We start from the raw sequence: 27138 nt of genomic DNA on the forward strand, positions 1-27138 counted from the left end.
TGGTCAAAGAATGAAGCCCAAAGTTCCAAGGCAATTGAGTACCTTGGAAGAAACATAAAACCTTGTGATTCCTGCCATTGTGGTGCTCACAGTAATGAGATTGACAGGTGTTCTATGCCTTGACCTTGTGTCACTAATTTTTTTTTTTTTACAACATTTGAAGTTTCTCTGAACCTATTGAAACCAATTGTAACTTGCCATTCTCACACATATTAAGTCACTCAGTCACTGTAAATATGTGCTACTCACTGGAGGCAAGATTAGATCTATCATACAGCCACACATACACAAGATGAAACAGTGTCCACCAACGCTGCTTTGCAGAGTCAGAAGCCTCTGGATTCAGATTCCAGCTTTGTCAGTCTACCTGGGTAATCTAGTCTTGTGAAAATCCCTTCACCATTTAGAACCTCAATTTCCTGGAATATAAAATCAGACTAAGAACACCTGCTCTTGAGAATTGTCCTAAGAGTTGAATGAAATAATTAACATTTATTACATGTCTGGCAATAGTACCTGATATGCATAATCCACACAATAAACGTTAGCTGGTATTTATGGCCCATACAATATTTACGTCCCTTAATGCAAGTGACCAAAGCTCTCTCCTTGACCACACTTGAGTCATGTTCCTCTGAGATCTCTTCTTGACTAGGCCCTGACCTTGGGCTCTGTCCCGGGCCCACTTAGTCCAATCTTAGCAAAAATCCTGCTGTGTCATTTTAGTGAAAACCCTCCCACCTTGGTATCTGATCAAATTCTTCATCCCTCATCCTTGACATGTTAACACTCTGACCTGCCTTCAGCAAGAATCCTGTGGAGTCAGTCTAGCAAAAATCTACCTAGCTTGGATGTATCCTCTTAGTAATATTCCATCCAATGGCCTCCTTCTCACTTGTTGCATATAAATCCCCAATGTCTTCATTCTATTCAGAGTTGAGCTCAGTCTCTCTCCCTTACTGCAAAACCCCATTGCAGCAGTCCCCTTCTTGAATAAAACTTTCCTGTCTTTAACAGGTGTCTGAAAATAAATTTTTCTTTAACACCAGTATCACTTTCCACACTGAGAAATGAGAAGACCAAATGTGCTTAATTCTAACTGTCTTCATTATAGTAGACTTAGCCAACATTTATTACTTACTATTAACCAGGCAACATACTAAACACTTAACCTGGATGATATCCTTGTTCCTCACCAAAATCTCTAAAAGGAGTATAATTTCTGCCCTCTTACACATGAAAACCTGAGGCTTAGAAAACTTACTTATTTGCCCCCAAAATCACATTACTAAGTGGCAGAACCAGAATTTGAATTCAAGTCTGACTGACTCCAAAGCTCAAGTTTGTGATCATTATGTTATTAAGTCTCTATAAATCTTGAAAGTATCTATTTGATTTGAGCAAATTCCCTACATGGCATAAAACTATAGCAATATCTAGGAGCACCTGGGTGGCTTAGTTGGTTACGCGTCTGACTTCGGCTCAGGTCATGATCTCATGGTCCGAGTTTGAGCCTCATATCAGGCTCTGTGCTGACAGCTCAGAGCCTGGAGCCTGCTTCTGATTCTGTGTTTCCTCTCTCTCTCTGCTCTCCCCTGCTCATTCTCTGTCTCTCTCAAAAAAAAAAAAAAATGAAACTTTTTTTAATTGATAGCAATGTCTACCAAAATATGCAACACATCACCATGAATAAGTCAAAAATCCCATAGAGATTTGATGTACAACTCCACATTAACAATCCTGCATTGTTATCATAGATCTTTTAATTTGTGACAAGAAATCCTATAGAATGTCATATCAGTAAAGAGACTTTAGCTAATAGCCCCAAGATGCAAGGAAAGCTCACTAGGTTTTTCATGCCTCATCAAAGTCACTGTAGACACAGCTCATCCAACATCACCTTCAATATTTCAGACAATCCTGAGGAACGGACATATTTATTTCTATTCTTTGGGCCTGCTTACCTGTAGATGTCTGATTTGGGACCAAAGAAAGTCTAATTTCGCTCACAATTTTGAGCAGGATTCTTTTAAGAAATCCAGAGCAACAAGGACATGCCTATGTGGATAATCCATGAATGGGCACAATCACCAGACCAAAATGTGCATGAGTACACCAGGAGTTCTACCTTATCACAAGTGACCATTTTGTTCTAGGACTGTCCATAAAACCCGCCATGTTGCAGCACCATTTTCATCATCTGTGAACTGTGTCTGTCCAATTGTGCCCAGTCTCCGTGTGTTCTGTTATGTAGTCACCCTGACAAGGAAGGACAATATAATCAGATCCAGAGACGTGCCAGTAAACTCTTGATTTTCTTTTCAACTTCAAAAATTGAACATATTTAAGCGTAGACTTGCAATAGCTTACAACTTTACGTGCTTATGTGTATGGAACCGTAAGTAGCTCTTCCAGGATCAGTGCTCAACCATTCAATGGCAGATAAAGCCTCACCACATTTCAAGGAATAATGGTAGCTACACTGCAAATATATAATTAGTAGAAGTTCACATTCAATCCTTGGGCAGGCACCTTAGCCAGATGCTTTGTACATGCCCCTGCTTCCACATTTCAACTACTGGCTAAAAACAGAATGACATAAATATTTTCAGAAATTCTGAGATAATAAATCTGTAATATATGAAGGTTACCCACAATGGTCCCATGCATATCCCATCTATGAAAGGAAATCATTTCATCTGAGTAATAACATTGGCCTGCATTACCCAAGATTTGATTTTGCGAGGAAATTTGTATTTTCATACGGCAATGAAAAATTATTTAAAAGGCCAAATACGAGAATTTATTCTAGGTTCTTTTCTTACCATATGTAACTAAAAACAAGCTACAAGTGTCCCAAGAGTCCAGTAACACAAACTAGAAACTACAAGACAAAGTAGGAACTCCACAAACTAGAAACTACAACAAACAGCTGCACCTGTTGTGACAGCTCTGATTTTACTTTGTGAGGAAAAATGTTAACCCTCTTTGGTTACCATGAGAACTAGAGGACAAACAACCCAGCAAGTTTCCTAGAGGGGAAAAAAGAACGTGGCCATCTGTTTTAAAATTCTAGCCAACAAATTCCAATTGTATGTAAGTCCCAGCCCTAAAGAAGCCAGACCTAAAGATGCAAATAAAAAAAAGAAAAATCTCGTCTTTTATTAATCAGAGAGCACTCATGTTTGGAGACACTGCAGGAAAAAAAATAGGGCAAAAATTGCAGTTCCTGTTATTGATTACAGAAAAACCTGTATTTCTGTGACTGGAACCTCCATGATGCTTCATCCAGACTCCTAGTAAGCCAGAGTTCCATAAATTCCAAAGGAAAGATTAACTCAAAATTCTTAACTAATCTCCTTCTGTTGACAAATCGGAATGGAGCCTTCTCTCAAATGTCCTTCTCCAAAGGCATTTCAATTCAATAGCAACAAATGACTCAAGTACCCATGTCTTTCCAAAGATGATCAGAAGCGACGCTCAAATGTCAAAAAAAGGAAAACCTCCAATTGTCCAAAAAGCAATCAACACACACACATAATGTTCTTCTACAAGTAGAACAAAGAAATGTCGGAGTCTTTTAAGAACTGATGAAAGATGAAACAGGGAAAAATAAAAAAATAAAAACAAATGTCAGACCCTTTAAGGTCAGTCAACCAGGGCACTTCATTTTTATTTGAGTCAGTGAAAGCCTGAGATGAAGAAACATGTTTGCAGTCATGGGACGCACTCATGCTTGACCTGCTGTGACCTTTGAAAAATTGCCAGGCCTCACTTCTCACTGTGTAGGATGAACATGCGAGTCTAAGCGTCACTGTATTGCAGTTGCTTAACTCCCAATATGCCTCCGGGGGGGCAGGGGGGGGGGAGCACTATAGAATAATGGCCGAGAGCATAAATGCTGAAGCCACAGTACTTGGTTTCAAACCCTGGCTCTGCTAAGCTCTGTCATCACAGGCAAGCGACCTACTATGTGCCTCAGTTTCCTCATCACTAAAATGGGGAAGATATCGACACCTACTTCCTGGAGTAAAAATGAGTTAACATACACAAAATACTTAAAAGAGTGCCATGTAAATGTCACCTGCTATCCTCTCTGCCATGACAGAGAGAACTATTACCGGTTCTGTTTGCTATCCATCCATAGTGGAGTATGAGTTGATTCCTAATGTTTGGGGGAAAAGAAGTGGAGGCGAACAGAAGCCACTGGTACACAATGGAGAAAAGACAAATGGAAAAAGTACAAAAGTGAGAGAAAGTGCTAACATGACATAGGATCCTGAAGGGACTCCTTGCATGTAAAAGAAGAAAAGGGAAGTGAAGAAAGGAAACCTGACCTGATGGGTTAGAGTATTGATACAATTAGTGATGCCTGCTAAAGTACTCCACAACTTTTATTACTATGTAACAAGCAGCAATAACAATAGTTCGTATTTAGAAAGTGCCAGCCACTGCTAGGCTCGTAGCATACGTGATCTCATTCTACCTTCATACACATACCAAAAAACCCTCCACGAGTCCGGTATTATTCTTCCCGTATTTCAAATGGAAAACTTGAAACTAAAGAGGTTCCTAATGTGTGAAGTTTGTGTGATATACCGAGCCAGGATGAAGACCAGTCTGACTCCAGAGGCCGTACCCCCAACCACTGTGCTGTACTCATACCCACACAGGCATCAGGACACAGATTCAGTCCTGGAGAAACCCAAATGTTCAACTAGATGGAAGCAGCCGTAAAAAAATCTGGCTCCTGCAATTTACTGTTCTCCTCCTTGTAGTTTTATTTTTGGTGTTATAGTAATAGTTTTATATTATAGGAGTCCACCAGTAGCAACGAACTTTTACTCTTTGATGGTCTTAATGACTCTGCGGATTCATTATAGTTTATTGTATGTATGCAAAAAAAAAAAAAAAAAGTACGGTTTCAAAAAAAAAGTTTCAGAAAGCTGCTTGAACCGAATTTTTTTTGCATACATACAATAACTATAATGAATATATAAATAATATATATATGTATATATTTGTAATGTGGTAGGAGCCCTTCAGTTACAGAAATACAGAGTTTCTGTAATAACAGGTACCACATTGTGTGGGAACACACATATACACACATTACATATGTAATATACATATTATATATGTGTGTGTGTATATATATATATATATATATACACACACACATATTTAAGTCCCACATATGAAAATATTATAAGTCAACTCTAACTTTCCCATATGGGGAAAAATGTGAAAAAAATGTGAAAAAATGGGAAGTTTGGTTTATAACCACAGGCACTTATGTTTGATAAACTATTACATTCCAGAAGACTGAAATATATCATTTTCTAAGCCGAAATACAGTTTTCTAAAATGCATATAAATCTTTTTCATAGGAAAACTAATTGCAGAAAATGATGTTGAAGTTAATATTGCATCATAGCATACTTGACAAAGTTCTTATGAATCTTTCATAGTTCCTTCAATATTTCCGTAGCACTAGGTCAGAAAGTGAAAGAACATGTTTATTGTGACCATGAAGTATGTTTTTGGGAAGAAATTTAACAAATATTTGAAGAGCCCCTAAGAAAGACGCAGGGTCACTAATCATCCAGGGAAACTTTATGTACTGTCCTCTTCATTCCACTGTAATGACAGTATAACACTATATCCATATCAGGCACAAGAGAGCAAGTCGTTGTTCAAAGTTGGGATTAATTTCCTCCAACCAGGAAGATGACAAATGATCACTTACATGCTGCATATGAGAATCTTAAGAATAACATGTGTTTAATCGGTGAAGTGATTTAAGGGTAATTACTTTGCATAAAAGACTGCTTATAAGAATTTAAGACTAAATCTATGACCAGGATAGGGCATTTCCTTTTGATCTACTGATAATTAGAAACATTGAATAAACTATTGTCTTTATGTAACTGATTAAGTGGGATTAAAGAGGAGTTAGAATATTTTAGAGCCACTAGAAGATTTACTACCCGCCGCACCCACCTCATATGCCAGAGTACAGAAATCCTTCTCAACTATTTCTGGTGGTTCATTTTACTAAATTGCCTTAAGTCACACTGAAGATGTTTAGGAAATTAAGCTAAAATCGTATGCTTGACCTAGAGTTGGCACTTATGTATTAAATAGATGAATGAATGGAAGGAAGGAAAGACGGGTGGGTGGATGAATGGGTAACCCAGGAATAGTCAGGGTCTAAAGACAAGACTGTGGTAGGTCAGGGTCCACTGTGGTAGGTCAGGTTATTGGGAAGATTTCAGTCCTAAGCAGTTAGAGCACTGGTTTTAAACTCTGGCCACACATTAATATCACTAGGGGAGTATTTAATACACATACTTGGCTTAGAACCCACTACAGACCAATTAAATCAAAATCTTGACACATGATGGTAGATGGTAGATGTTTATTTTTCAAAAACTCTCCCAAGTAGAGTTAACAGGTTCTGCAAATAAAAAAATAAGATGCCCAGTTAAATTTAAATTTCAGATAAAGAACAAATTTTTAGTTTAAGTATATCCCAAATATTATACAGAATATACGCTAAAAACTTTTTCTGAAATTCATATTTAACTAGAAGTCCTTACTATATCTGCAACCTTATCCCCCAAAGACATTCTAATGTACAGTATTTAGAACCACTGAATTTCATTAAGATAAGCGGGTAGAGCAGGACATCAAGAAAAAATACAACAGCAGCAAAGTAGGATACCCAGCACCAAGGACTTGGCAAAAGACTCTGGGGATACAGGTCCAGAAGCAGTACTCTACCTTGGGAAGATTTATGGTGGTCAAATAAATCCGCAGTTTCAGAGAAATTAGGGCATCTGGTAAGCCACATAGGCAGAATTCAAATTCAAGTGAATAAGACGGGGACCTAACTGTTTACTATGACACACTACGGGTGTTTTGACGGACACAACACTGTTATGGAAATAGAATCGGAAGGTGAGAACAGAATTCACAAACAGGCAAAATCCTTCACTCTGGCACCAAATTACAGATCCAAGAGACTTAGTGTTTTCTCTGCTAAGGAACAAATCCATTCCAGAGACTAGAGTGTGTAATTCCAAGAAAGTCCTGAAGTGACCTTTGTACTGTGACTAGAGGCCTTTGGGGTTGAGGGCTGGACATTCTATTATGGCAGAATCAGTGAGTAAGCCAACATTCACATCAAAAACTCTTAAAAATGCCTCTACTGACCAATATCATGTCAAAGCAACAGTCCAGATGAGAACAGTAAGAAAAGCAAGATAAATGTCAGTCACTACTTACAGGAATTTCCTTTTGCAAACTGAAGATGGCAAAATGAAAAACTTTGACACTAATGGAACCATCAAAGAAAAAATATTTAGGGAGTCTTGCTGTCCCTAGAAAAATCCAAAGACACTGAAAAAAAAAACAAAAAACAAAACCACATTAGAATACATAACAGTAGACCATATCTTATTCGGAATGCCAGTTTAAAAATATAGGAATAACGCCAACAAATACAGATCTTACAATCTCCAATAACTTCTATGTATAAATATGAAAAAATGAGAAGCTAATGGAAAAATGGACAAAAGAGTATGAACCAGCACTTGCAAAATAGGGTATCCAAGTTACCAAAACAAAACACAAAAAGGCACTTAACTACTTCAGCAACCAGAAAAATGCACATGAAAAACACACAGTAATACTACTACATAGCTACCAAAATAACTAAAATTAAAAAGACAATGTTGGGGTGTCTGGATGGCTCAGTTGGTTAGGCATCTCTTGATTTTGGCTCAGACCATGATCTCACAGGTTCATGAGTTCAAGCACCACATTGCACTTCATGCTGACAGTGCAGAGCCTGCTTGGGATTCTCCCTCTCTCCCTGTCTGCCCCTCCCCTGTTTGTGCTCTCTAAATAAACAAACTTAAAAAAAAAGACAATGTCAAGTGTTGGTAAGAACAGGAGTTAACTGAAATTCATACCCTGTCAGGTAGGAGTGTAAATTAGATGAATCATTTTGGAAAATCATTCAGCACCACCTAGTATATTTATAAATACACATATCCTATGGCCCAACAATTTTACACCCCAGTACTCAACAGAAATGTGTGCAATATTAACCAAAATAATAACCCAGACTGGGAAAAAAATGTGTGATAATAGAATGGTTTAACAGATTGTGGTATATTTATGTGATGGATACAACATAGAAATTAAAATGAATAAACTGAAACTATTTATTCAAAGATTTGATGAATCTCCCAAATTTAAGGTGGAAGAAGCCAGAAAAAAAATACACTCTGTATGATTTGTATAAGTCCAAAAACAAAACAGTTTTAATGCTACAAGTCAGGTCAGGAATTATCTTGGAGCAAGATGTGGCATGGTAATTGGGAGGAAATATAATACTTGGGATGCTGACAATGTTCTATTTATTTACTTCTTTATTGTTCTATTTATATCTCTGCATGCTATATTTTAAAAAGGTTTTCTTAATGAATTATGACGGGATTTAAAAGAATATTTGCATACATGGAAATACTCTAGTCTTGTATAGAAAGATTCAGTAACAAGGTATATTATATACAATTAATCTATAATATAATCCCCCCCCCAAAATACCAACAGTGTTTTAGACTAAGGAGAGGGTCAGTAGATGACACTTAAATTCAAATGAAAAATATAGAGTAGTTCAGAGTATTTTAAAATAAAATGAGGAGGGGCATCTGGGTGGCTCAGTCAGTTAAGCGTCCGACTTCGGCTCACGTCAAGACCTCGCGGTCCGTTGGGTTTGAGCCCCACATCGGACTCTGTGCTGACAGCTCAGAGCCTGGAGCCTGCTTCAGATTCTCTCTCTCAAAAATAAACATTTAAAAAATTGAAATAAAATGAGGAGATAGCCCCCCTAGACAAGAGTGTCAAAAGAAAATTCAGAGAGCTTGTGCTTGATAGTATTTAGGGAAAAACAAACTGCTCTCGGCAATTACGCCACACTTTATAAAGCATGAAAAGGAAAGTGCATTTTTCCCCATTGTGATTGGTTACTAGAAACTTACATACTTTTTCTTTTAAATTTTGATAGAGTTAACATAAAGTGTCATATTAGTTTCAGGTATACACTAGAGTGATTCACCGATTCTATACATTACTCAGCCCTCATCACAGTAAGTGTACTCTTAAACCCTTTTACTTATTTCACTCATCCCCCAACCCACCTCACCTCTGGTAACCATCAGTTAGTTCTCTACAGTTAAGAGTGTGGTTTTCTGGTCTTTCTCTTCTTGTTTCTTAAATTCCACATATGAATGAAGGCATATTGATATCTTTCTTTCTCTGACTTAGTTCATTTAGCATTATACTATCTAGATCCATCCAGTGGTGGTGTAAATGGCAAGATCCCCTTCTTTTTTATAGCTGAGTAATATTCCATTATATATATAGACCACTCTCCTTTATCCATTCCTCTGTAGACAGACACTTGTGCTGCTTCTATAGTTTGGCTAATGTAAATACTGCAATTAACAGAGGGGTGGATTTATCTTTTTCAATTAGTGTTTTCGTAGTCTTTGGGTAAATACCCAGTAGTAAAATTACTGGATCATACTGTAATTCCGTTAAATTTTTTTTTAATGTTTATTCTTTGAGAGAGAGAAGGAGCATGAGCAAGGAAGGGGCAGAGGGGAGGAAAGACAGAATCTGTAGGAGGCTCCAGGCTTTGAGCTGTCAGCTTGAACTCATGAAGCACGAGATCATGACCTGAGCTAAAGTCTGATGCTTAACTGAACCACACAGTGCCCCCTGTAATTCCATTTTTAATTTTTTGAGGAACCCCCAAACTGTTTTCCACTATGGGTGAACCAGTTTGCATTTTTATCAACAGTGCACAAGGGTCCTTTTTCTCCACATCCTTACCAACACTTGTTTCTTATGTTTTTGATTTTAGCCATTCTGACAGGTGTAAGGTGATCTCATTGCGGTATTGATTTGCATTTCCCTGATGATGAGCAATGTTGATTAAGAATCTTTTCATGTCTCTGTTGGTCATCTATAGGCCTTTAGAGAAATGTCTGTTCACATCTTCTACCTATTTTTATTACTTTTTATGTCATAAAAGTTACTTATACTCTTTATTGAATGTCATTTGTAAATATCTTCTACCTTCCAGGTTTTTAGTTTGTTTCCTTTGTTGTGCATGGGCTTTTTGCCGTAGTCCCAATAGTTTATTTTTCCTTTTGTTTCCCTTGCCTCAGGAGACATGTCTAGAAACATGGTGCTACAGCTGATGTCAGAGAAATTACTGTCTGTGCTCTCTTCTAGGATTTTTATGGCTTCGGGTCTCACATTTAAGTCTTTAATCCATTTCAAGGTTATTTTTGCGTATAAGAAAGTGGTCCAGTTTCATTCTTTTGCATGTAGATGTCCAGTTTTCCCAACATTACCTGTTAAAAACACGCTCTTTTTCCTGTTGCATATTCTTACCTTTGTCAAAAATTAACTGACCATATAATCATGGGTTTATCTGGGTGGCAGTTTGGTATCATTGATCTGTGTGTCTATTTTTGTGCCAGTACCATTCTGGATTGTGATACCTCCAGTTTTGTTCAAGACTGCTTTGGCTGGCTGTTTAGGGTCTTTTGTGGTTCCATACAAGTTATAGGATTATCTGTCCCAGTTCTGTGAAAAACACTGTTGGTATTTTGATAGGAATTGTATTAAGTCCTTAGGTTGCTTTCGATAGTGTGGACATTTTAACAATATTTGTCTTCCCAATCCACAAGCATGGAATATCTTTCCATTTGTTTGTGCCCATCTTCAATTTCTTCCATCAATGTCTATAGCTTTCAGAGTACAGATCTTCTACCTCCTTGGTTAAGCTTACTTCATTATTTTTGGTGAAATTTTTGTTTTGAGAGAGAGAAAGGAAAGAGGGAGAGAGAATCAGAACCCACCACAGGGCTCCATCTCATGACCATGAGATCTTGACCTGAGTTGAAATCAAGAGTTGGATGCTTAACCAACTCAGTGGTTAAGCAACTGAGCCACCCAGGTGCCCCTGTTTTGATACAATTGTAAATGGGATGTTTTCTTAATTTCTCTGCTACTTCATTATTAGCGTCTAGCAATGCAATGAATTTCTACATATTTTATAATCCCAAGGCCTTACTGAATTCATTATTCCAGTTCTAGTATTGTGCTGGTGGAGTCATTAAGATTCTCTATAGTATCACACCATGCGCAAATAGTGAAAGTTCTATTTCTTCCTTACCAATCTGGATGTCTTTGTTTTCTTAGTGCTGTGGCTAGGACTTCCAGTACTATGTTGAATAAAAGTGGTGAGAGTCGGGGCGCCTGGGTGGCGCAGTCGGTTGAGCGTCCGACTTCAGCCAGGTCACGATCTCGCGGTCCGGGAATTCGAGCCTCGCGTCAGGCTCTGGGCTGATGGCTCGGAGCCTGGAGCCTGTTTCCGATTCTGTGTCTCCCTCTCTCTCTGCCCCTCCCCCGTTCATGCTCTGTCTCTCTCTGTCCCAAAAATAAATTAAAACGTTGGAAAAAAAAATTAAAAAAGTGGTGAGAGTGGACATGCTTGCCTTGTTCCTGACGTTAAGGGAAAAGCTCAGTTTTTCACCACTGAGTATGATGTTAGCTGTGGGCTTTTCAGATATGGCCTTCATTATTTTGAGGCATGTTCCCTCTAAATTTGTCAAATGTTTTTTCTGTCTCTATTGAAATGTTTTTGATCCTTTCTCTTTTGATGTGATGTGTCACATCGATTGATTTGTAAATACTGAGCCATCCTCGCTTCTCGGGAATAAATCCCACTTGATGGCAAAAGACTTTTTAATATATTATTGGATTTGGTTTGCTAATATATTATTGAGAATTTTTGCATGTTTTCATCACAGATATCGGTGTGTAGTTTATTTTTTGTAGTGTCTTTCACTGGTCTTGGTATCAGGGTGATGCTGCCCTGAATACATTTTAGAATAAATTTGGAAGCTTCCTTCCTCTTCTGTTTTTAACAGCTTGAGAATAGATACTTGCTCTTCCTTAAATGTTTGGTAGAATTCACCTGTGAAACCATTTGGTCCCAGGCTTTTGTTGGGAATTTTTAAATTATTGTTCAAGTTCATTGCTGGTACTCTGTTCAAATTTTCTATTTCTTCCTACTTCAGTTTTAGGGGGTTATAGGTTTCTAGGAGCTTATCCACTTCTCCTAGATTATTCAATGTATTGGCATATACTTTTCAAAATATTCTATAACTTCGTACTTCTGTGGTGTTGGTTATTCTCATTTCTACTTTTGCTTCTTTTTTTTTTTAATCTGACAAAAGTTTTATCAATTTTGCTGATCTTTTCAAAGAACCAGCTCCTGGCTTCATTGATCTGCTCTATTGTTTTTAGTTTCTATTTATTATTGCTTTTGTTTTTATTTCCTTTCTTCTACTGGTTTCAGGTTTTGTTTGTTCTTTTTCTAGCTCATTTAGCTATAAGGCCAGGTTGAGATATTTCTTGTTTCTTGAGGTAGGCCTGTATTACCACACACTTCCCTCTTATAACAGTTTCTGCAGCATCCCAAAGATTTTGGACTGCTGTGTTTTAATTTTCTCTTGCCTCCATATATTTATTTCCTCTTTGATTTCTTGGTTGACCCATTCGTTGTTCAGTAACATGTTATTTAGCTTCCATGTATTCGTGTTCTTTCCAGATTTTTTTCTTACAGCTGATTTCTACTTCCATAGGATTGTCGTCGGAAAAGATGCACAGTAGGGCTTCAAGCTTTTTAAATTTGTTGAAACTTGTTTTGTGGCCTAACGTGAGCTATTCTGAAGAATGTCCCACATGTTCTTGAGAAGAATGCGTATTGTTTTAGGATGCAATGTTCTGAATATACTTGTTAGATCCATCTGGTCTAAGGTGTCATTAAAAGCCATTGTTTCCTTGTTGATTTTCTGTTTCAATGGTCCATCAAAGTAAATGGGGTGTTAAAATCCCCTACTATTAATGTATTACTGTCAATTACTTTGTGTTTGTTTTTAGCTGCTTTATGTATCTGGATACTTCCATGTTGGAAGCATATTTATAACTGTTGTATCTTCTAGTTGGATTGTTCCCTTTAGGATCTTGTCCTCTTCATCTCGTTAGTCTTTGTTTTAAAGTCTATTTGTCCCAAATAAGTATTGCTACCCCGGCTTTCTTTTCACTTGCATTTGCATGATAAATTCATTTGCATTTCCCATCCCTTCACTTCCAATCTGTGTATTTAGGTCTCAAATGAGTCTCTGGTAGACAATATACTGATAAGTCTTACTTCATCCATTCCATCATCCCATGTCTTTTGATTGGAACATTTAGTCCATTTACATTCAAAGTAATCACTGATAAGTACGTACCAGTTGTGGGTTTGTTACTTGTCTTATGGTTGTTTTTGTAGTTCCCATTCTTCTCTTACTCTCTTCTCTCACAGTTGCTGGCTTTCTCTAGTGATATACTTTATTCCTTTCTCATTTTTTGCTCATTAGGTTTTTATATAACATCTTATATGTCCCATATACTTTATAGACTTATAAAAATATAAATCTATTTTAAACTGACAGTTCCTTAAATTTGAACTCTTTATTCCTTTTCCCTGCCCCCCACATTTCAGGTATACAGTATCATAATTTACATCCTTATCTGAAACCCCTGATATTTTACTGCTTTTCTGCTTCCTACTTTTTTACTCTTGCCTATGGTTGTCCCTTTCCATTCAGAAAGTCCCATTTAACATTTCTTATATGGCTGGTTTAGTCATAATGAATTCCTTTAACTTTTGTCTAAGAAACTCTATTCTGAATAATAGCTTTGCTGATAGAGTATAGAGGTTGCAGGTTTTCTTCTTTCAGCACTTTGAATATATCATGCCACTCTTCCGGCTTACAGAATTTCTGCTGAAAAAGAAGCTGCTAACCTTATGGGAGTTCACTTGTTGTAACTACTTTCTCTTGTTGCTTTAAAAATTCTCTATCATACTTTTACCATTTTAATTACTGTGTGTTTTGGTGTGGACATCCTTGGGTTGATTTTTGTGGGCTCTGTGCCTCCTGAATCTGGATTTCTGTTTCCTTCCCCAAACTCAAGAAGTTTTCAGCTATTATTTCTTCCAATAAAATTTCTGCCCCCTTTCCCCTCTTCTCCTTCTGGGATCCCTATGTTATTATGCTTGATGGTGTCACTGAGTTCCTTTAAGTCTATTTTTTTCTCTCTTCTTGTCTTTTAGCTTGTTTTCCATTCTCCACCCTCCAGGTCACTATTCCATTTTTCTGCTTCCTCTACTGTATTTATTCCATCTAGCATATTTTTGGCCTCAGTTGTAGAGTTCACCTGATTGGTTCTTTCTAAAGTTTTCTCTTTGTTGAGGGTCTCACCGAGATCCTTTACTCAATTCCAGTGAGTATCCTTAGGACTATTACTTCCAAATCTCTATTAGACATGTTATCTCCATTTCATTTAGCTCTCTTGCTATTGTTTTGTCCTGTTCTTTCATTTGGGATATATTCCTGTTTCCTTTTGTCTAGCTCTTTGTATCTATGCATCAGGAAAGTCAGCTACATCTCCTGATCTTGAAAGTTGTGGCCTTATGAAGAAATGCTGTAGTGCCCTGTAGTGCAATGTCCCCTGTTCACCAGAACCTGCACTTCTGGGGTGTCTTTGTGTGCTGTATACACCCTGCTGTTGTCATTGAGCTGTGTTTGCCTCCAGGCAGTCATCTGCAATGGCTCTCATGGTCTACTGTCAGCAGGATTCAGTTCCTGTGTTAATGGGCCAGTCTGGGGCTGCCTCGGGCTTGAGTGAAGTCAGACCACGCATCTGCCAGAAATTCAGTAGCACCAAATTGCAGGGCACTTTTCCTATCCCCTGAGCTTTCATTGGTGGGTGGGACCTACAGACAGACTAGATGTCTGCCCCATCCCACCCCTGGGGATGCAGTCAGGCTGGTGTGATTACCTTCCCCTCACCCTGGGGCAGGAGTCAAGAAAGAGTGGTGCCAGCCCTTGTAGGGCTGCTTAGACACTGCCTGACTTGTGGCACCACTTTGGATGGGCTCTGGCCAAAGGCATATTGGAGGGGGCAGGCCCACATAACTCGAGGGCAAGGTTGGGGCAGAGCCAGCAGGTCTGTGCTGTCAGCGGCAGGAGGGACCTGCAGCCCCTCAGGAAACTGCCCAGGCTGGGATGAAGAAGGTAAGTCTTCTAGGAGCACATGGCAGGGCACACTATTAACAAGCTAGGTACAGAGCATAAATGCTGTGCTTGTTCCTGCAGTTCAGGCAGGGTTAGGGAAACGGCACCCACAGACAGGAAGTCTCCCAAAGATCCCTGCCCCTTCAGCGCACAGATTAGTAAATAAATCACATTCCCACATACCCTAGGGATTTTTCAGACTGCTTCTATACTGTATCTCCGTGGTATACAGTATATACAACTGTTAGTTGTGCTGTTTCTCAAAAACCAGGGACTCAGTTTCTTATCCTCCAGCTCTCCCAAAGCTGAGCCTGATTTCTAAAGTTTCAGGTGTTAAGCCCCATAGATTTTAATAACTCACAAAATTATATCCCTCTGGTTTTCAAAGTCAAATGTCATAGGGATTTGTCTTCCCAGTGTGGGTCCCCTGTGCCTGGGTTGGCGGGGGAGGTCTGCTCCTTTTCCTTCTCCATGTGGCATCCCTCCCTTCCAGGGAAAGTCCCATGCATCAGTTTGGCCCTCTTCTCTACATTTAGCTGTGAGGAGTCTATTCTGCCAGTCTTCAGGTCATTTTCTGGGTTATTTACACTGTCCTGGAAACTAGGTGAGCCTAGGATCCTCCTACTCCACCATGTTTCCCAGAAAGCTTCCTGAAACTTATATTCTTTTTAGTATTAATAGTACTAAGTTTACTTGCTTGCAGCTGATTGCCTAGCAAACTACAAGGCTATGCTGACATGAAGTATTATTTAAGGTGAGAGTCAGCATTTCAGGGAAATCGGGACAGCTTAAGTTTTGGTTACATCATGGCTATGGGTGGTTGGCTTACAGGTATACTCAAATTGCGGCCTCCATTCTGGTTTCACTTTATCAGTAGTAAGACAACTTGTAGTAAAACATAAAAATGTTAAATTTCTAAGTATATAAGATGCATTATAAAATCATAGTAATAAATTTAGAACACGTAAATGAAGAGAAAGATTAATAAGTTGAATGTTAAGAGTCCAAAAATAAAGTTACATGTGGAAATTTGGTAGCATTCTAACTCAGCAGAGGAAAAACAATAGAACACATTGGAACTGCATATTCACCTTACAGATAGTGAGGCAAGAATATAACCTATGACAAAAATATTTTGGATGGATTAAGGATTTAAATGAAAGTAAAATTAGAGACAAAAAAATACAATCACAAAAGAAATTTCTTAAAGACCAAATATCTAAATTGGTTTCGAACTATACATGCGATTTTTTTTTTAAATCTAAGTGGAAAAAATGCTCTAAGCCTCATAAAACTTAAAAACTGGGAAAGATATTCACAGCATATGGCAAAGGGCTACTTTCTTTAGTATAACAAGAGTTCTTAAAAACCAACATGGAGGGGCACCTAAGTGGTGCCATCAGCTGAGCATCCAACTCTTGATTTTGGCTCAAGTCATGATCCCAGGGTTGCGGTACTGAGCTCCAGGTCAGGCTCTGCACTAAGTGGGGAGCCTGCTTAAGATTCTCTCTCCCTTTGCCCCTCTTCCCCACTCATACTTTCCCTCTCCCTAAAATAAAAACAGCAACAAACCAATAAGGAAAATAGCATTAAACCAATTGAAAAATGGACAAAGGACAGGAAGAGTACAAAAAGGGTTTAAATATATTAAAATATATAAATTTATGTCGACTTTTACCATCTTAACCATTAAAGTGTACAATTCAATGTGTTCATATTGTTAAACAGATCTTCAGCTATGCCAACTCTTAATGTATGAAATACAAATTAAAACTAAATTTTTGGAGCGCCTGGGTGGCTCAGTCGGTTGGGTGGCCGACTACAGCTCAGGTCATGATCTCGCAGTCTGAGTCTGAGCCCCACGTCGGGCTCTATGCTGAGCACTCAGAGCCTGGAGCCTGCTTCCGATTCTGTGTCTCCCTCTCTCTGCCCCTTCCCTGCCTGCTCTCTTTCAAAAATAATCAATAAAAAATATTTTAAAAAACTAAATTTTCACCCAGTAAACTGACCCTAATAAAAAATCTGGTAATGTAAAACCAAATCAGTAGTGAAAGAAATAATGTCATTCCTAACTGGTAGGAGAGCAACTTAGTTTACCATCTTTGGATAACAATTTGGTAATTTCCCAGTTTTAAAAGCATACTTTCTGATACAGGATATATACACCTAGATGGGTTTTTGTAAAGATATGTCCACATAAGAACAGAATAGTAAAGTGTGTAGTTCAGCATTGTTTATGAATCCAAATGTCCATAAATTATCTATTCAGTAGATGAAACGTAATGGAATACTAAATAGCCCCTATAAAGAATAAGGTCAATTTTTGTGTAATGATCTGTAATAAACTCAAATATAATAGAAGTTGTAAGATTTTCAACGTGTTGCCAATTGTGCTTAAAAAAAAAAACAACAACACTGGCAGGAGGAATAAGTAATGATCAGGTATAGAGAATTCTCTGGAAGCATTCACAAGAGAGTAGCTTGAAAGTTACTTCTTGGGACTGGAACTAGAAGAGGAAGGTCAAGAGAACACAACATAAAAACATGTTTTATTGTAACCTTTTGTACTACTTGAAATATGCCCATTCAGGTCTTACTAAGCCCACAACAGCAAAACAAACTCTGAAACACAGTAACTTTCTAGCCTTTGAACCTGTAAAGTTTTATTAACTGGGCATTTTTCCTTCAGAGTAAGTTCTTCCTAGCAGCTATACTGCCTGGACTTTGCTGAGGAACGGAGTGGGGAAATGTCACCTAGTGTTGGATGTCAGTCTATGTAATGGTTTCTAAACTTTCAACATAACAGGGAACATCACTAATCCAACATTCTCTGGGTTACCTCTTTGAGAGGTAGACGTAAGCACTTAACCACCCCACATCTCCATTTTGTGTTCATCTGCAAACTGGGAGTGATAATGGTTGCCTCCTTCAGAGGTTTGTGTAATGAAATCACGTTCGTGAAAATGTTTCATCCACACACGTTGTCATTTATTTTGTTTACGTACCTGAAATAGGTTTCAAAAAACACTAGCTTACCTGTACAATGGGCCATCTGACAGAGATCCCCAAATGCCTCCCTTGCTTGTGCTAATTAACCAAGGCAAGTCCAACTCATTGTTGTCTCATCCCGTGTGAAACAGACGTTTCAACAGTCTTAACTTTCAGACACAGCAAGCGTTTGAGGATGAGCATGTATCATCCCTACATCCAGTAAGCAATTTCATATAGCCTTTCAGAAAATAAGAGGTTACTCACTATTCATCTATTCATTTTCCCCAGTGATATTCATCAAAAGTTTTCACACAGTTTCAGGTTTGAAATTTGACATTTCATGAATAGCCAGTGCCCTACAGAAAGGGCATGTTTATACTGAAGAGAATTGAGGTGCAACGGGTGACCTGTTTCTCCCCTGTTCTTTCTCCATGTGGAGATCCTTCCAAACCTTACCCTCTCTTCCTTTTCCTTTAACTCATGCCAACTATACTTCCAGGGGCCGCGGTCCCTCTGAGGTTTCCACTGGCTCAACACAGCCCATACCTGCCTTTGTGCCAGTCTATAGGGAAATCACCCTAGACTAACTCTCTGCATGACTGAGTCCTCCTCTGGCATCCTACCCGCCTCTCCTCTCCCATGTGAAGTTTTAAAGTCAGCTGTAATCAACTGTTCTCCTTGCCTCCCCCTTTCCATCACAAATATTAAGGTGAGGGTTTTTCCCAAAGTGTTTGCTCTGAAAAGAGGGAATCATGTTATCTACGTCCTTAAAAATTCTCAAAAAAAAAAAATAAATAAAGCTTTATAGAGTGTGCCCCTTGATTTGGAATAAATTATCTTCTGAATTAAACCTATTAGCCTTAAATGCCGTAAGCAATGTTAAAGGTTTATAGAGGTCACATGACAGATTTGCTTGTGGACAATGAGGAAATGAGAAATCTAATCAAGGAGTAGTAATTATTCCTGGGGTGTGAGCTCAGAATTGTGAGTACTAGATGCCATTACAAACAAGCTTTTAAAGATCATCTGAAGGACACCTGGGTGGTTCAGTCGGTTAGGCGTCCAACTTTGGCTCAGGTCATGATCTCAAGGTTTGGGAGTTTGAGCCCCACATGGGGCTCTGTACTTACACCTCAGAGCCTGAAGCCCACTTTGGATTCTGTGCCTCCCTCTCTGCTCCTCCCCTGCTCACATGCTCACTCTCTCCTTCAAAAATAAACTTTCAAAATTTTTTTTAAAAAAAGATCATTTGAAAAATCAACATGTTGTAGCTATCAAGCACAAAAGAAAAATCAAGTATACTAATGTCTTTTGAAAGCATTCGTGAGGACAATAAATGCCAATTAAAACATCATACGCAGATTCAAAAGGGACTATGTGTTAGCTGGAAGTAAAGACAGCATACTCTGGAAAACTGTGAGATGGTCCAAAAGTGGCTTTATTCATGATGATGCCAATGCTGAATATGTGTTTAAAATTTATAAAACATGAGAAAAAATACTATATGACTAATTTTTATGAAAAACGCTATTTTAACATGTCTGCATCACTAACTTTTGACATTCATGTGCATCCTGAAAAGTATAACTTAACACACTCATTTTGTGTGCCTATGATACAAAGGGAAAATGGGAGACACCTTATTTGGAGTCTCCCCGTATTTATGCTTATGTGGCAGTCATTGGAGTTCCATCCTCATGTGCTCAAGTATTTAGGAGAACTGAGGCCCAAGGAGATGGGCCATCAAGACTCAGTAGTTAATGGCAGAGGTTGGATTAGAACCCTGGTCTCTGTGTAGGTCACAGGCTCCTTTCAGTTAGAGAGGGAAATCCCAACATCATCACAGAGACAGGATTAAGTCTGGTGGGAGTGGAAAGTTGTAAGGACAGTAAATTGAGAGATCTACAGGATGATGGAAAGAGACCAGAAAAGTCAGAAGACTTGTTTTTTTTTTTTTTTTTGTACTGAGAAATACAGACTGAGAATAAATTGAGGGTTGATGGGGAATGGGAGGGAGGGGAAAGTGGGTGATAGGCATTGAGGAGGGCACCTGTTGGGATGAGCCCTGGGTGTTGTATGGAAACCAATTTGACAATAAATTTCATTAAAAAAATAAAAAAGATAAATAGAAATACATAAAGTATTGTCAGGAGTATCTACCATGTGCCCTCAGTGACAGGAGAGGCACAGGACTTGGTTGGGTCCATGAGAATGTCCCCCCCCTCCTGACCACAGTTATGAATCCATCTAGGTCACATGACTGAAGGACCAATTAGAATCCTGTGGAGAAACACGGTCTCTCCTGGTGTTACAGAGTGTAGACAAAGACTAATGTTACCAACGCCCATCTTTTTTGGCCACAAGGAGGAAGCTCATCCTCAAGGGAGGTGAGAATAAGGCCAACACAAGGAGAAACAGGGTCAAGAAATCTAATGAATAAGAGCACCCTGCTTTCCACCCCTTGTTTGGGCCGTTGCTGAAATAGTGCCTGTATGCTTCCCAAGCATAAGTATATTGAGGAAAATACAATCAAAAGAAACTAGAAATCAATCACAGTCATTCAGCAATGAGTACACACACACACACACACACACACACACACAATTACGAGTGGGATGTACTCTTTAATACAAGTTTTACTAACCATATATTTCACAGGAGATTTAACTTTTCTAATTTCAATTCTAATGTTAACCAGTTGTGTAAGAGTGAGCTATCCCTTAAACTCTCTGGTCAACAGTTTTTGTATCCATCAGGCAAAGACTTTGGAATTAGATCACCAAGATCCTGCAAAGCTGCACAGGTAAAGTGAGACCAAGAGTATGAAAAGACCATTTTAAATGCCAGGTGGGGAAGTTTGGCAGCTGGAGAGGTCTTTCCAACTCTATTACTCTGTATTTTCTCTTTTTCCCCATCTTACAACACCATTGGAAATTTTAAGAGAGTCCCTCCAAACACAATTAACTATTTTCTTCCTTAGTGTCCTGTCCTTTCCTAAGGACACATTTTTATTTCTCTTATTACGTGAAGTGAGCCTCCTTATATATAAGCCATGGTGGTGACCTTGGCTTCTGAAGAGTGAAAGTTTTCAAAGCCCATTATTCCTCCTGCTTTCATGGTCTTAGGTCCATGCTCTTATTTAAGATCCTCTCCTAAATCCAAGCACAATTGATAGTACCTTACCAGCTGATACCACCTCAGTTCGCCTCTCATCTAATAATAGCTTCTATCTAGATTTCCTTTCAGGCAGTTCTAAATTTGATTCCCCTTCCATTTAGCCACAGAACAATCCCTGAGTAAAGGCAGAAGTAGGTTATGAGCCTTCATCACTCCTGGGAATCTTAGAAACCTAAAAAGGAATTCTCCCAAGAAAGGACTCTTCAGTATAAAAGATCTCCCTGTGGGAAGACGAGTAAACCCATTTATCTGGCATGTGGCATTTGCTCCTGCTTCCAGTAAATTCCTTTAGGGACATGACTTCTAACAGCCTTTCCTGGAACTGGTGGATGCTGTAGTGCTCAATATACAACTGGAGGAAAGCAATTCCATCACAAAACTAGAGTCTGCAGTCAAGGTCCGGTATCCCTCTGCCAAAGTCTCTTCCCTATCTGTGCAGTGTGTGTTCTAGAAGCAGTTGGAAAAATTTGCGCTCTGAAGCAGCAGCCCTGCCCCATCCACCCATTCCCATGCCACACAGGTTTTGGTATAAAACCACAAAGTCCTTTAAAAATCCCATGTGGACTGAGGAGGGGAACAGAGGAGGAGAAAGGGCTCACTAAGCTGTTAACAGCTTACATGATACTTTCTTGGGACTGAATTCTTTACAGAGTTTATAGGGTTTATAAACAGAGCAAAATATCCACTTTGCACCCTTCATCCCAAATGCAGTGTTCTCTCTACTCCACTGTACTGCCAACTTTGGGAAGGGGGAACCCAGTGTCAGGGGTGGGGCTAATCCAAAATTTGTAGCATCTAAAGTGAAGCAGGAAAAAATCACAAAAGGGTCAACTGAAGCTCCAAAGGGCACACTTCTCTTATATATACACCAAGGGATCACTCTCTACTCTCCCCTCTTCTTCTCCTGCCTCAATTCTCACTTTCCTCCTCTAAACACTGTCATGGGTTAAACTGTGTTCCCGCACAAAGATACATTTAAGTCCTAACCCCACCACCTGAAAATGGGACCTCATTTGGAAATAAGGTATTTACAGAGGCAATGGACTTACAACGTGAGGTCATGAGAGCGGGCCCTAATGCGGTTTATCTGATGTCCTTATAAAAGGGGGCAAATTTGGACACAGACATATACAGAGGGAAGACAATGTGAAAGCACATAGGGAGAATGCCATGTGAAAATGGGGGGTTGGAGGAGTACATCTAGAAGCCAAAGAATGCTTGAAGCTAGGAGAGAGGCATGGAATAGTTCATTCCCTTATGCCTCAGAGGGGGTAGGGCTCTGAGGACACCTTGATTTCAGACCTCTGGCCTCCAGAACTCTAAGTTCTGATGTTTACATTACCCAGCCTGCCATACATTGATGCCAACCCTGGTGCCTTTTCCTGCCATGTACCCCCTCCTCTTGGGCCCCCACCCAGACCTTGGGTATCTGGGGTCAAATGTCACACTTGTTCTGGTCTACAAGGACTCTGTAGACATTTCAGTCCTTTGCATTTTGTCGCCGCTAAAGCTTTTTCTACCTCCTCACTTTGATTTCTAAGGTTTCCCCCCCTGCAGAACTGATATTTTGTATTTCACATATACTTGCTGCCAATAGAGCCAGACCTAGCCACATTTTGGTTGATCCACCATTCTCAGCACAGTGTGAAATAAGGACCCATTTTCCATTTTATTGACTCCTGCCCCAGAGACACTGGTCTGCAAGCTTGAGCACTGATCAGAATCACCTGGAATGCTAATTAAAACAGATTATTAGGCTCTAGCTTCAGAGTCTCTGAATCAGTAGGTCTGGGACAGGGCCTAAGTATCTTCATTTTCAACAGGTTCTCAGGTGCTGCTGGGTTGGAAGACCACAACACTGAGATACCCAGGCTGGCCTGAGGGTTGGGGCTGAGTAGTGATGTCTTAGGGAGGTTGGAAGGCGGGCAAATTCAGGTTTCAGGGCCTCAAGCTGCCTGGGAAATCCAGTGGGGATTTTTTTTTTCAATATATGAAGTATATTGTCAAACTGGTTTCCATACAACACCCAGTGCTCATCCCAAAAGGTACCCTCCTCAATACCCATCACCCACCCTCCCCTCCCTTCCACCCCCCATCAACCCTCAGTTTGTTCTCAGTTTTTAAGAGTCTCTTATGCTTTGGTTCTCTCCCACTCTTTTTTTTTCCTTCCCCTCCCCCATGGGTTTCTGTTAAGTTTCTCAGGATCCACATAAGAGTGAAACCATATGGTAGCTGTCTTTCAATGTATGGCTTACTTCACTTAGCATCACACTCTCCAGTTCCATCCATGTTGCTACAAAGGGCCATATTTCATTCTTTCTCATTGCCATGTAGTACTCCATTGTGTATATAAACCACAATTTCTTTATCCATTCATCAGTTGATGGACATTTAGGTTCTTTCCATAATTTGGCTATTGTTGAGAGTGCTGCTATAAACATTGGGGTACAAGTGCCCCTATGTATCAGTACTCCTGTATCCCTTGGGGAAATTCCTAGCAGTGCTATTGCTGGGTCATAGGGTAGGTCTATTTTTATTTTTTTGAGGAACCTCCACACTGTTTTCCAGAGTGGCTGCACCAATTTGCATTCCAGTGGGGATTTTTAAATTAACATTTGTTGTCTACATTGAAGGTATGGTACCAAGGGCCAATTCTTCAAATAATAGATTTAGACCCACAAAATAATTTTGTATCTTAGCATCTTATGACTCAGCCTTAGATGAATGTGGAGTAATCCTCTCATCCTCCTACCCAACTTTTATGGTTCAAGAGTCCTAAGGACTTATTTTTGTAGCTCTCGGTGCCTACCCCTTAGACATTAAGACTAAAGATCCTGAGACCACCACTCAAATGCTAACACGTTGGGAGGGTTCTAAGTCAACAAGAGGTAGTGAGCACGGGGGTTAAGAGTACGAGCCAAGTCAGATGGCCTGTATTTCAAGTTCTATTCCACAACACACAAGCAGTATGACCAAGGCCAAGTCCCTCAACTTCTCCACACCCAAATTCCATTCTCTGAATGAGGATAGCAACACTATCCTCAAGTGGTTATGAGAGTACAATAAACTAATCCTCTTTCTGACCTATAGTAAACTTTCAATAAAATTTGAGTATTACTGGTTCCATCCCAATATTGTCCATGATCATAGCACGAATTCCTTTATCAGATGAACAGTGTGCCAATGAGTAAAGCAGGAGTTAAAAAGATATAGGGAACTGTGTTAGGTGATCATGAGGTTGGAGTACTATGGGAAGATAGCAGGACATACAAGAGTAGGACACCAAGAGATAGTATAGGTTAGATATTTCTGTCACAATGTTGCATAGGGCTTGAAGAGAGGGCTCCCATGTTATGAATTAGACTAAATGATCCTGTGTCTTTCCTTTCTGGAACTGAAAATCTGTATTAACTAAACCCAGGTGAGAGTTCTCAGCTTTCCCTCCAAACATTTATTATGAGTTAGGTGTAAATGAGTAGGAAGCAGATGAATTAAATTGCCACCTAAGTGTACAGGGGGTTGAGAAGCAAATGGAAAATAGGCAAAATACTTGGAGTTCACTGAATCTTTAACACCTGACAAGGTGTATTGCCAGGTGCAACATACCCAAAATGTAGCTCTCCAGACAGAGCCCTCTCAAATTCCCCAGAGTCTCCATCTTCCACTTACCTCTGTTTTTACCAAGAGCCATACAGACAAGCAGCGGAAGTTTCACTTCCAGCATGGGAAGGTACTTCAATTAATTATACTTTTTTAGAGGAAACTGCTCTAAAAATTCTTCAGATCCTGTCTCTGAATTCTTATCTCCTTTCCTATTCTGTTAGCTGGATGAAAAAATGCAAAAATGAACCAAAACTTACCTTTGTGTGTTAAAGCATCCCAGACAAAATTCTGCTTCTACGTGAAAAGTTTTCATCTACTGAGGATATTACTTTTGACAATTAAGCCCTATTGTTTTAACAGTAAACTCTAAGATTATCTGCCTAGCACTTCTTTTATGTTTTCCCTCAATACATTTTTTAAATGTCTATAGTTACATTAGTTTTATGACTGTTTGTCTCTTACCAGAATCCTTATCCACTTATAAGATGCCGCCTTCTCAGAGAAAGCAGTGAATCTGCAGTTATAGCAAAGAGCAAACAGGCAGAACCTCTTCCAGCTTAAATGTTATTCAATAGTGCTTTAAAACATTTTAATTTTAAAAACAGTGCATATTAAAGCCTTAAGAGAAATGTTTTTTCCCCGGGAGGCTGCTTTGGGTTAATCCCCCAACCCCCAGAATTCCAGAAGTATAATTTCATTTTCCTTTATTAGGGGTACTCATGAAAAATATTGTGAAGAGGGGCGCCTGGGTGGCGCAGTCGGTTAAGCGTCCAACTTCAGCCAGGTCACGATCTCGCGGTCCGGGAGTTCGAGCCCCGCGTCGGGCTCTGGGCTGACGGCTCAGAGCGTGGAGCCTGTTTCCGATTCTGTGTCTCCCTCTCTCTCTGACCCTCCCCCGTTCATGCTCTCTCTCTGTCCCCAAAATAAATAAACGTTGAAAAAAAAAATATTGTGAAGCATATGGGCCTGAGGATATATGCACAGCATCAGGGCTGAAGGGGTGGGGAATGAGAATGCCAATAAGAGAGGTGGGTTCCCCCCTCCCCCTAGAGAGAGCATGCATGCATGCATGCGCACAAGCAGGGAAGGAGCAGAGAGAGAGAATGAGAATCTTAAGCAGGCTCCATGCTTAGTGCAGAGTTGGCCGGGGGGCTAGATCTGACAATCCTGAGATCATGACCTGAGTTGAAGAGTTGGATGCCTATACAAGTGAGACACCCAGGCACCCCAAGAGAGGTTAAAGATAAAAGGATATCCCTCTCGTATAACAGGATGGAATACGGTTTCACCTCTCTCCTGACTTCTGATGGTTTTCATCTTATACCATAATGCATCCTGGCTGCATTTACGAAGGAACATCTTACTCCCTCTCTCTCCTTTCTACTATAGTGTTTTTCAAACTTATGTGTCCATAAGACTCACTGAGGAAAGTTTTTGAACATCCAGACTCCCAGTCCCCATGTCTAAGGATCTGAAATAGGGTTCAGGAATCTGCATGCCCATCAAGCCCCTCCAGATGATTCTGATGGTCCTTTGACAACACCAAGAACCATTCCTCTATCATGTATCACAGGTGCAAATGTGAGAATATGAAACCTACCAATATTTCTTAGTGAGCTGTTCACAGGGAAACAATACCAACTGTTGAATAAAAACTTTTTTCAGCCATATTTTCTAACCTAATTATTTTGTTTAACCAAGCGAATGCTAATTCATTAATGCTACAAAATTCACTGAATGGTTCATGTACTGGGATCTTAGATGGCAAAATCAGAACCACATATTCTCTAAACTCAAGCAGATCACATTAGTTGAAAAGACAGAGCAGTTCAATTATACACAAATTTGATAAGTATTATTCCAGAAACAGGAAGTGGGAGACAGCTAACTGCTTGGGGGCAGTCAGTAAAAGCTACATTAAGTCAGTGACATTTAGGCCAGGAGTTGACATGCACATTTTTAGCAAAACATGGGGCAAAGAACATGTGCAAAGTGCCTACGGCCCCTCCTTTCCTGTCTATAGAATGGCCAGAAATTCAGTGTGGCAGAGGACTGATGAGATGTGGGAAGAAAAGCCCATCACTTCAAACCATAATAGGTGAGTTGGACCAAGAACTACAGAGAAGGACACACACGTGGGGCAAGGAGT

General features: G+C 39.5%; 1 long non-coding RNA gene across 48 annotated transcripts in view; it reads right to left on the reverse strand.

Annotated features, from left to right (window-relative positions):
* The window catches only part of LOC113592500 (uncharacterized), a 289937-nt gene that overhangs the window by 121461 nt on the left and 141338 nt on the right, over positions 1–27138 (reverse strand). The window contains exon 2 of one of the 48 annotated variants that reach the window (XR_008289519.1): positions 2129–2259. The exons of the other annotated variants lie outside the window; for them this stretch is intronic. This is a non-coding gene — a long non-coding RNA (uncharacterized LOC113592500). The remainder of the gene's footprint in view (positions 1–2128; positions 2260–27138) is intronic. 48 annotated transcript variants of the gene reach the window in all.

This window comes from Acinonyx jubatus, chromosome A3 (assembly GCF_027475565.1).
Source record: "Acinonyx jubatus isolate Ajub_Pintada_27869175 chromosome A3, VMU_Ajub_asm_v1.0, whole genome shotgun sequence".
NCBI classification, from domain to species: domain Eukaryota; kingdom Metazoa; phylum Chordata; class Mammalia; order Carnivora; family Felidae; genus Acinonyx; species Acinonyx jubatus.